General features: G+C 40.8%; 1 long non-coding RNA gene across 1 annotated transcript in view; it reads left to right on the top strand.

Annotated features, from left to right (window-relative positions):
* Positions 1 to 6,906: 6,906 nt before the first annotated feature.
* Positions 6,907 to 11,790, top strand: part of LOC130455836 (uncharacterized) — a 25,447-nt gene continuing 20,563 nt past the window's right edge. The window contains exon 1 of the long non-coding RNA XR_008914003.1: positions 6,907 to 7,244. This is a non-coding gene — a long non-coding RNA (uncharacterized LOC130455836). The remainder of the gene's footprint in view (positions 7,245 to 11,790) is intronic.

Below are 11,790 nucleotides of genomic sequence, written 5' to 3'. Positions count from 1 at the left end.
TTGGGAAGAGTATGTCCTAATAGGGAATTGAATAGAACATGATGTTCTAGGCTGTACCTGCTTAGTTAACAGATAGCCTGCCCTATAAGAGAATACAGCAACACCAGGTGGGCTTGGAATTCAATACTTTGGACAGTCCCAACCCCAACCTCAGCCTGTAAGAGGGGGGTGCCTTGAAAGTGCTTTGCTAGGATCTGCCCTGCAGAGAGGTGGAGCAGGTCTAACTTTCCTAGAAATATGCCTCTCTGCTCCCTTTCCTCTAAGGCACCAGCCTGTTTAGCCCCAAGCTCAGGCTTAGCCTTCAGTAAGGTATCGGGGCTTTCAAACAATGAAATTCCCTGGAGATACAGAGGAATAGAGAAGCCTTCATTCTGGGAGCTTTATTCTGGGATGTATCTGTCACATAGAAGATGGCTGAAAAATTGGCACCATTCTCTGAGAAAAGACTCCCTGGCAAAGTGGGAAGAGAGAGCTTGATCAGAGGCTCCCCTGATACTTTCTAGGAAACTAGCCAGACTAAGCAAGTTCTCAGGTGAGACTATGGTCATCCCTCACCATGTCTTGGTTTTAAGTGATTTTTTATGCTCTGAAAATGAGGATTCTGGAAGATGTAGGAAGTAGGGGTATAAAGGTATCTCCTTGAGAAATAGCAAAGCACCGTGAACAGAAGGCTGGACTTGGAGTAAGAAGGATCATTCAAATCCCACCTCAGACATTTACTAATGGTGGAACTGGGTGTCATTTCATTGTCTGGCTTCTTCTCTATAATATTGGAAGTTTGGACCAGCTGCTGTCTCACGTCCCTTCCAAATTTCAATCTATGATTTGATGATGCTGATCTTTCCTTCTGGGTTTATTAGAATCCAATTGTGTTCTCAGCACAGAGAACTAATGTTAGTCCAACACTAGGTAAAATAGGAAGCCAGTGAAGATGAAGTTGATGGCAAACATTTTTCAGTCCCAGAAAGATTACTGAGACAGTATTTTAACTGCTGTCCTGTGGGCTAAGGCAAGGTAAGGGGGTAAGTACCATCTGGTACTCTATGTGGGATCTTGCTTATATCACTTAAATTCCTCCTTTTGTCATGCTAGGTGGTTCCCCTTTTCCCTACTCCTTATTTCCTTCCTGGATATTATTAGATTTCCTTGTATCTTTCTCTAAACCAAAGTGGCATTGCCATCTCCTTTCTGCTTTTGCCTTATCTTCTTTGTCCAAATATGTTTCTCTTGAATTCCTTTGATGGCTTTACTGTTCATACCTGGGGGGGGTCTCTGTTTTACTTTAAAATTAACTTCAGAAAAGCAACTTGAGGAGTTTGTGGAATAATAATGCCCCAAGACTACAAAAAATGATCACGCCTAGTGGTGTAGATCTGAAAATCACTTCTCTTTCACCTATCCACTCTTTCCCATACATTACTTGGAAAAAACCGTAGCTTTGACCATATGAATTTTGTTGGCAAAGTGATGCCTCTTCTTTTTAATATGCTGATTAATATCCAGATTTGCCATAGTTTTCCTTCCAAGAAACAGTGTCTTTAGTTTTAGGGCAGCAGTATCCATCTGTAGTGATCTTTGAGCCCAAGAATATAAAATCTGATCCTATTTCCATTTCTTCTATTTGCCTCTATTTACCAGGAAATGATGGGACCAGTTGCCAAGATCTTCATTTTTTAATATTAAGCTTCAAGCCATCTTTGTTACATGCTCTTCTCTCATTCTCATCAAGAGGTTTCTTCATTCTTCTTTGCTTCCTGCTATCAGGATGGTATTGGCTGCATATCTGAAGTTGTTCATATTTCTTCTGGCAACCTTAATTCTGGCTTTCGATTCATCCAACTTGGCACTTCACAAGATATACTCTGCATATAAGTTAAACCCAATTTTAAGTAGCAAAGACAATGCAAGATTATCATGGAGTGTGAGAGCAGGAAAACCTATCAGAAATCATCTCATTCACAAGCCTCACTTAAAGCATCATAAAACAGTTCGACGAGGGGGCATGGCGTCCCCCACCAGGGCCTCACTGCTTAGTGCTGGAGATGAGACTAGAAGGCAGGCATGGGCCTCTCTGTGCAGTTTCTCTTCCTTACTCTTCTCTGTATTCAATAGCAAATAGAAGCCAATTATTGCGTGAGCCTTTCTATACAAAGACAGTGCAGGGTGTTGTTTGTTAAGGTCTAGTCTGTTTTAAACTTCTCTACCAACTTAGAGTGGAGCAAGAGCTTCAAACTCCAGAATTTAGCCACTAAAGAATTACATTTGGTATGCCACAAAGGTTTGATGATGACCCTCAATCTTCTTCACTTTTTACTAACCTTAAATCAGGTCTTTAGTATATAATATATAAGGAAATAACTGAATCATATGTAGAAATTATAGGGCTAAAATTTGATCTTTAATGTTTCCCTGGGTTTATTTTATTTTATTTTTTTAAACCCTTACCTTCCGTCTTGGAGTCAATACTGTGTATTGGCTCCAAGGCAGAAGTGTGGTAAGGGCTAGGCCATGGGGGTCAAGTGACTTGCCCAGGGTCACATAGCTGGGAAGTGTCTGAGGCCAGATTTGAACCTAGGACCTCCCGTCTCTAGGCCTGGCTCTCAATCCACTGAGCCACCTAGCTGCCCCCTTTCCCTGGGTTTAAATGACTTTTCTTAACAATTTTCATTTTCATTTGATTCTATTCTTATAGATTATTGGATAGAAGGATCATGGGCTTGGGTTTTGAGAGACCCCAAGATGATCTAACACAAGCCAGTCACTCATTTTACAGGTGACAAAGTGGAGCACCAGAGAAATGGAGTGTCACACTGGTAGGAAATAGTTGATCTAGGTCTTAAATACAGGTTTTCTGATTTTAAATATAGCCTAAATTCTATTGTATTGTCTTAATTGTATATTGACCTTAAGTCTCCATATATATATATATATATATATATATATATATATATATATATATATATATATATGTGTGTGTGTGTGTGTGTGTGTGTGTGTGTGTGTATGACCTTGCGTTTGAGGATGATGGACTCTTCCATTAATCTAACTTCTGTGTGTCTCTCATCTTTCCTTCTATTCTGTTCTCTCCCTTTCTCCATCTGTGCTCATTTTTTCTTTCTCCCTCCTGCCATTTTCTTCTCCCCCCTTTAAGTAATGGTTTTGTACTTTGTGATCCTTATTTTCTCAGAATGAACCCCAAAGGGGAGATTGGAAGGTGGCATCCCATGAGGGAGTTGAGTGAGTCCCATTGAGAATGGCATGCTTTCTGCTTTGACCATGTGGCCTCAGAAGACTGGCCATCATTTCTTCTCAAGTTTCCTCACTTTTTCTTCTTAAAGATGCTTTCATTTCAAGACCACTGTGTGCCCTTCTCCAAACATCTCCTTTCTTCATCTCCAGAATTTTCACACAAATTTGTAAAGAAAAGATGATTATCATTTTTAAAAGGTTTGATTTGTAGGTGTAGTGATATTGAAATGCAGTTTGATTTTAAATAATACTAATAGAAGACTTCATTTAAGCTTGACTTTTCATTCCCAATATTCTGTCCAGATGTAACTGATATTTGCCAAGTTTTCTGCAAGATTAGTTGGAAGCTCAACTCAGAGTCCAGCGTAATATCCATGCAGGAAAGAGACGAGAAAAAAGATGGTATCATTGTGACATAGGGAGTGTCTGGGAACTATGCAACGACAGTGACTAAAATGTCTGTATCCTTTGGTCCAGGAATTCTGCTACCAGTTATGTACCCTAAACAGGTCAAAAGCAAAAGCAAAACACCCCATAATGCATGAGAAATACTTAGAACAAAACTCTGTAGCCACAAGAACTGGAAACAGGAGGTATCTATCTGTTGGAAATGGCCAAACAAATTGTGGATCAGGAGTCTGATGAAATAATATGCTGTAAGAAATGATGAATTTGATGCATACAGAGAAGCATGGAAAGCCTTTTACAAACTGCTGAAAAACAAAATAAATACACTAGGAAAAGAATGACTGTGGAAGACTGCCAAACCTTACATGGAAAGAACACCCCCCACCCAAAACAATTGAAATGGAATATTGTGGAACCAGAGTGAACATGGCTGTCCTCAAGGAAGAGAACCAAGACATCCCTTTCCGTATCTTTTGAAGAGATGGAGGGCCATATATATGGGGTGTTACCTAGACAACCATAATTTTATGTACTGTTTGTGATGAACTACTTTCCTCCTGTTTTAAAAAAATTATTTGGGGGCAGCTGGGTGGCTCAGTGGATTGAGAGCCAGGCCTAGAGATGGGAGGTCCTAGGTTCAAATCTGGCCTCAGACACTTCCCAGCTGTGTGACCCTGGGCAAGTCACTTGACCCCCATTGCCTAGCCCTTACCACTCTTCTGCCTTGGAGCCAATACACAGTATTGACTCCAAGACAGAAGGTGAGGGTTTAAAAAAAATTCTTTATTATCAGCGATGGCTCTGACCAAGGCTTGGGTAGGAATGCAATAGGAAAGAAAGATAGTCTAAAAATCAAATATGGCATTTTGTCACATGCTGGGCGTGTGTTTGCTATGAAGGTGTTTACTACAGAAAAGAAAAACCAAAAGGAAATGTGCCACCAGTTGCTTTAAACAGAAGAACAGCAAGTCTGTATTGAACTTTTCGATGATTACATGAAGATCTCACCATCTGCATCAAAGTGCTGTAGGAAAAGTCATCATAGATACAAAACAATATTTTAAGTGATTAAGGGGTTAAAAATGTGGGGAAATGGCCTAACTTGGGATTAATGGCCAGAGCATTTCCCATGATAGAGGAATTTTGAACCACAGACAGAACCAAACATCCTTGGATCTCGCGGGGTCTTGGTGACCTCCAGGCTCCAGATCTGGCCTTTTCCTATTCACTGAGGCACCCAGCTGCCCCCAGGCTATTGCTAGAAAGGGTGAGGGCGGTCCTGATTTGGAACCAAAGGTCCAGAGATTCCATCTCCCCTCTGACAGCTATAGGATATTGACTTCAAGTCACCTACTTGGGTAAGTCAATTACTTTATTGGCCAAGCCTTCAAGTCCTCCATTTTGTTCAAGGGGGAATTTCAAGTACTCTAGCAAGTCTGGAGAGAGGCTAAGAGAGGGCAGCAGCAAGCCATACCATGAAGACGTTTAACTACTCCTGAGGGCAGTCGATGTGGAGGAGGAGAGCTGTGACCACAGACGCTCTCTTCTGGCTGCCTAGCCTCATTTCCACAAGTAACTGGATTCAGAGAGGCCAGCTACAAAATCAGTCAACACAAACACCCATTGCTTGGCCAAGCCTGCCATCTTGTGGTGATGTTTCACATGGCACCAACATGACGAAGAAACGTCTGATCAGAGGAGGTAATTACTGTCACAGACTCACCAAAATCTTCCAGGCCCGCCTTGGTGGCTCTCAATCCATCTGCCCCACACTCTGACCATGCCTGTATTCCATTTCCTTTGGCCACATATAAAATTTATCCATTCAAAGCTATAAGGGACCTTCAAAATCGTCTCAGCCAACACATTCATTTTGCATATGAGGAAACTGAGGCCCAGAAGTAAATTTACTTGCTTGAGGTCATACAAGGAGTAAGTAGCAATGTCAGAATTTGAACCCAGGAGTTTTTCCCATTGGGTCATTGGTTTTAAGAATATTTCTATTCTGAACTTAACAGACCCCTCACCCCGAAAATGAGCCCAGATCTTTGTCAGAAAGTGAGCCGCAGGGTGCATCGTCAGTCCTCTGGAATTAAGGTCAGTCATTTCACTGATCGTAGTCCTTCAGTCTTTCAACCCCATAAGGGGTTACGTAATGTATTACATAAAATGTTCTCCTGGCTCTGCTCACTGTGTCGCTTTATACAATCCTTTTCCTTCATTGCTTATGGTGCAATGATATCTCATTGCATTAAAAGGCTGTAATTTGCTCGGCCTTTCACTAGTTCAGAGCAGCCCCCTTTTGTTTCTAAATCTTGGGGGGGTTTTTTCAGCAAGTTTGCTTTGCTTATGACGATTCCCTTCCTGGTTTTAGCCTCCCTCCTAAATACCTCCCCCCTCCAGAGGTCCTGCCTTTCCCTTTAAAGTCTAATGGATTTTCATACCAATCATTACGTGTCTATGTAAGTGTGCATGTTAAGCCTTGCTTTGTCCATTTCGGATATGAGAGGTTCCTCTGAGGCCGTCACTTGTCTCCAGCTATGAGAAATGGTTGAGCTTCAGCCCCATCATCCTGATTTCTACATCAATAGATTTCATTTCTCTTCTCTGACTTTTTAATTCTTAAAAATCAGAACAGGCAAAGACAAGATAGCAGAGTTGAAGGAAGAATGTGGGGGCTCCCCTCACCCTCTTTCACACAGATCTAGGAAATACCCCAGATGATCATGACGGGAAGTTCAAGACTAAGTCTAGCCCCAGGTCAGCCTAGACAGAGAGGTCTTGTGGACACTGGGTATGGGGCCGGCCAAGACCATGGTGTGGGGCATTTCTGCATAGGGAGAGGCTGTTCACTGGAACAAGCAGAGTTCCCAGATTTCTCCTAGGGCATCCCCGGAGCCATAATGGAACACCTTTAGAAGGACAAGTGCCTGCTGGCAACTTCATCTCTCACGAGCCTTTTAGGAGTCACAGATCCAGGGAAGACTGAAAAGGGGACCTATAACTGGGGGAGGAGGGATGTTTCCAGGTCAAGAGGCTCTGGTTGGCTTACTGAGAAGGACCAGATTCAGAAACAAGCAGTAGTGGTGTGGTTCGAAGCAGGCAGAGGAATAACCAGGCAAGAAAGCCAGATCGAAGGAGAGCCTGGTGTTCTATCCCACTGAATCAATGGGGCTTCCCAACTGGCTGGTAGGCGATGAGCTCAACAATGGTCTTTTATTGCTCAGAACCAAACCCAGGTGAAGAACTTCCAATCAAGGGCACAGTAGTCAGAGTTTTTCATGAACCAGACCCCTTTGAGAGTGCCAAAAGTCTGAACCGTCCTGGGGATCTTGTGACAACACAACACTCAAGACCCTAAGAAAGCAGAAACAGGACCTGGTCAGACCTTCCCTATAGAAGTGCACAGTGCCTGGCCCCAACATCGAGTGTGGAATCAAAAATTAGGCTGGAAGAAGCAGTAAAAAATAAAAGAATCCCATCATTTAAAACCACCCCGACTTTCATGGTTTTTGTTCTCAAGATGTAAACTGAGAAGAAGAGAATGACTAAAACCTCAACAAGTTTTACTTAGGAGAAATTCCAAGGTAGGTACAAATTCAACTAGAAGTCATGGAAGGGATGCAAAAAGTTTTTAAAAGTTTAAAATGTCACCAGAGACAGAAGGAATTAGAAAGGAAATGAACAGGTTGGCACAAGAGCTACACAACCTTGCACAAGCAACCATTTTCCAAAAAAGAGAGTGAACCAATTAGAAGCCAAAGATTTCAAAGGAAAGAAAGGTTAAAACAAAGTCAAAAGACTAAAAAAAGTAGAAAACAATATATGTATCTTGTAACAACAACAACAACAAAAACTGAACCAGAAAAAGGTGGAAGAGAACAATTTTAGGACCACTGGATTATCTGAATGTCAGGAATAAAATAAAAGAGAACATCGACATAATTCTTCCAGAATTCTAAAAAGAAAACTGCTCAAATCTCTTAGAATGAGAGGGAAAAGTGAAAAAAAGAAGATTTTATCTGTCACTGTGAAAGAAATCTTCAAGTGAAAACTCTCAGGAAAATCACAGCTAAAATCTAGAGCTTCCATGTCAAAGAAAAAATACTGCAAGTATCCGGAAAGCAAGAAGTTCAATCCCAAAGAGCATCACATACATCTTAGGAGTCACCACTACCAAGGAGAGAAGGGCTTGAAACATTAAGTTCCGGGTGTTAAAAGATACAGACTTAGAGGAAAGAATAACCTACCTGATAAAATGAACTACACTCCTAAAACATAGCAGGCTTCCAAGGGTCAGAATAGCAGAGGACATTGAACCTGAAACAAAGATGTCAAGAGAAACATGAGAGAGACAAATAATAATCAAGGACTAAACAAGGATAAGTTGCTTATATTTTTTAAACCCTTAACTTCAATCTTAGAACATTGGCTCCAGGGCAGAAGAGTGGTAAGGAGTAGGCAATGGGGGTTAAGTGACTTGTCCAGGGACACATACCTAGAAAGTGTCTTGAGGACAAATTTGAACCCAAGACCTTCTATCTTTAGGCCTGGATCTTAATCCACTGAACCACCCTGCTGCCCAAGCTTCTTATATTCTACTATGGGAAGCCCTAGGAATGTTATTCTTTTTTTTTTTAATTTTTATTTAATTAGTCAATTTAGAACATTTTCCCTTGGTTACAAGAATCATATTCTTTTCCTCCCCTCGCCCACCCCTTCCCATAACCTACGTGCAATTCCACTGGGTTTTACATGTGTCCTTGATCAAAACCTATTTCCATGTTGTTGTTGTTTGCACTAGAATTATCATCTAGAGTCTACATCCCCAGCCACATCCCCATCGACCCATGTGATCAAGCAGTTGTTTTTCTTCTGTGTTTCTGCTCCCACAGTTCTTCCTTTGGATGTGGATAGCGTTCTTTCTCATAAATCCCTCTGAATTGTTCTGGATCACTGCATTGCTACTAATGGAGAAGCTCATTACATTCTATTGTACCACAGTGTATCAGTCTCTGTGTACAATGTTCTCCTGGTTCTGTTCCTTTCACTCTGCATCAATTCCTGAAGGTCTTTCCAGTTCACACGGAATTCCTCCAGTTCATTATTCCTTAGAGCACAATAGTATTCTATCACCAACATATACACAATTTGTTCAGCCATTCCCCAATTGGAGGGCATCCCCTCATTTTCCAATTTTTTTGCCAGCATAGAGTGCAGCTATGAATATTCTTGTATAAGTCTTTTTCCTTATGATCTCTTTGGGGTACAAAACCAGCAGTGCTATGGCTAGATCAAAGGGTCTTTTAGCGCCCTTTGGGCATAGCTCCAAATTGTCCTCCAGAATGGTTGGATCAATTCACAACTCCACCAGCAATGCATTAATGTCCCAACTTTGCCACATCCCCTCCAGCATTCATTACTTTCCTTTGCTGTCATGTTAGCCCATCTGATAGGTGTGAGGTGATACCTTAGAGTTGTTTTGATTTGCATCTCTCTGATTATAAGAGATTTAGAGCTCTTTTTCATGTGCTTATTAATAGTTTTAATTTCTTTATTTGAAAATTGCCTATTCATGTCCCTTGCCCATTTATCAATTGGAGAATGGCTTGATTTTTTGTACAATTGATGTAGCTCTTTATAAATTTAAGTCATTAGACCTTTGTCAGAGGTTTTTGTTATGAAGATTTTTTCCCAATTTGTTGCTTCCCTTTTAATTTTGGTTACATTGGTTTTGTTTCTACAAAACCTTTTTAATTTAATGTAATCAAAATTATTTTGTATTTTTTCTAACTGTTGCTTGGTATTAAAATCTTTCCTTTCCCAAAGATATGACATGTATACTATTCTGTGTTCACCTAATTTACTTATAGTTTCCTTCTTTATATTCAAGTCATTCCCCCATTCTGAGTTTATCTTGGTGTAGGGTGTGAGATGTTGATCCAAATCCAATCTCTCCCATACTGTCTTCCAATTTTCCCAGCAGTTTTTATCAAATAGTAGATTTCTTCCTCAAAAGCTGGGATCTTTGGGTTTATAATAAACAACTCTTTTTTACCTCTATTTATATATGTAAATATATATATTTATGCATACATATATACACATGCCTTGGCATTTCATCCTATACAGTTTGTCACTGTTCCCTCTAAGTATAATTCTTCTAGCTACCCAGGTGATAATAACAATTTTTAAGAGTTACCAGTTTCCTCTTATAATGATACAAATCATTTTAACTTATTGGGTCCCTTAAAAATGGTTTTTTGTTTTTTCCTCTTTCTTAATTACTTTTTGGTGATTCTTTTGAGTTCTGTGTTTGGGCATCAAATTTTCTGTTCAAGTCCAAGCTTTTTTTCATGAATGCTTGGAAGTTTTCCATTTTATTAAATTGCCATACTTTCCCCTGCAAGAATATAGTCAGTTTTGCTGGATATTGATTCTTGGTTGTAGACCTAGTTCCCTTGCTTTCCAGAATATCATATTCCATGCCTTTCCTAACAGTGGTTCCATGGTGTCTGAATGAGTTCTTCTTAGCAGCTTTTAATATTTTTATTCTTGGTCTGATAGTTCTTGAATTTGGCTATAACATTCCTAGGTGTTTTCAGTTCTGGATTATTTCAATCTCCACTTTTCCCTCTTGCTCTAGAATGTTGAGGCAGTTTTCTTGGGTAATTTCCTGTCGAATGATGTCCAAAGTTTTTCTTTTGTCATGATCTTCCAGTAGACCAATGATTCTTAAGTTGTCTCTCCTGGACCTGATTTCCAGATCTTCCTTTTTGTGAATGAGACGTTTCATATTTTCCTCAATTTTTCATTCTTTTGGCTTTGTTTTATAATGTCCTGCTGCCTTGTGAAGTCATTTGCTTCTAGTTGTTGGATTCTAGTTTTTAAAGACTGAATTTCATCCCTGGCTTTTTGGTCATCCTCCTTCTGGTCTGATTTTCTTTGGAGGTCATCTTTCATCTTTGCCTCATCTTTCATCTCTTCTGCCTCATTTTCAAGCTGATTAATTTTGGCTTTCAGGACACTATTTTCTGTTTCCAGATGATCTATTCTGCTTTTTTTAAGTTCTTTCCCCAGTTGTCTTCAGTCTCTCTTAATTGTTTCTTGAATTGTATTTTGAGTTCTTCCAAAGCCTGTGTCCAATTCTTTGGAGTTTCTATGTTTTTGCTTGGTGTTCCTTGATCCTCCTCAGTTCCATTTGCTCTTTGTTCATTGCCTGGATAGAAGCTGTCAATTGTAATTTGTTTTTTATTTTTCTGTACTCATATTCACCCTTCCTTTCCCCCCTGTAGTTGCCTGTAGTCTTGCTCCTCTCATTATGAGCTGAATCTATGGGTTTGGGCTGTTCTGTCCTGAAGGGGCTTCTTCTCTGTTCTGCTGATTGATCAGATTAGTCAGATCTTCCCTGGCTTACAGCAGAAGCTGAAAAGGAGCTTGTCTTCCCACCCTGTCATCAAGGTTGTTGCCTGTAGTTTGTTGCAGTTTTTGCCCTTGGAACTTAGTCAGCAAGGCTCTCAGATCAGTCTGTGTGTGGGGGGGATGTTGGAGCTTGAGCTTCCCTGCCCTCTGAAGGCTTCTTATCTGCTCTATTGATGCGATTGAGCCAGGGCAGAGGAGTTGATCTGCAAAGCTGGATGTGCCCTGAGGCCAAAACCTCCAGAAAGGGAGGGAGGCAAAATGGAATGTCTTGGCTGTGACTAGACTGCCTGCTCTGCACTTCTCCTCCAGATGCCTGTGTTCTATGCCTTGAGCTTGGCACAGCTTTGTCGACAAGGTACTTACTCCCTCTAGTCTAGCGCCCTTGTCTTCCCAGAGATTCCAGCCACCACTGGAGGCTCAGCATTGTAGGTGGGGGAGAGGTCCTGGGACCTTCCTTCTTCCTTCCCCTTAAACCTACATGTTCTAGAATTCAGGCTTTTTGTGGGGCGTAACTTTCAGATTGAGTCCAGGAGGAGGGTTCCCTAGCTCTGTCCTATGGTTAGATTTGGTTTTCTGTTCCCTTAAAGCATTGTGTTTTTTTTTTTATCAGTGAGGAAGGGTTTATAGAGGTCTGAACTGTTGCTGTCTCTAAGCCACTATCTTGACTCCTTTTCTCCCTAGGAATGTTCTTGATGATCTTTTTTTTTACTT

Source organism: Monodelphis domestica, chromosome 8 (assembly GCF_027887165.1).
Source record: "Monodelphis domestica isolate mMonDom1 chromosome 8, mMonDom1.pri, whole genome shotgun sequence".
NCBI classification, from domain to species: Eukaryota; Metazoa; Chordata; class Mammalia; order Didelphimorphia; family Didelphidae; genus Monodelphis; species Monodelphis domestica.
The sequence above is the reverse complement of the archived record's forward strand: the minus strand, read 5'-3'. Positions and strand labels throughout refer to the sequence as shown.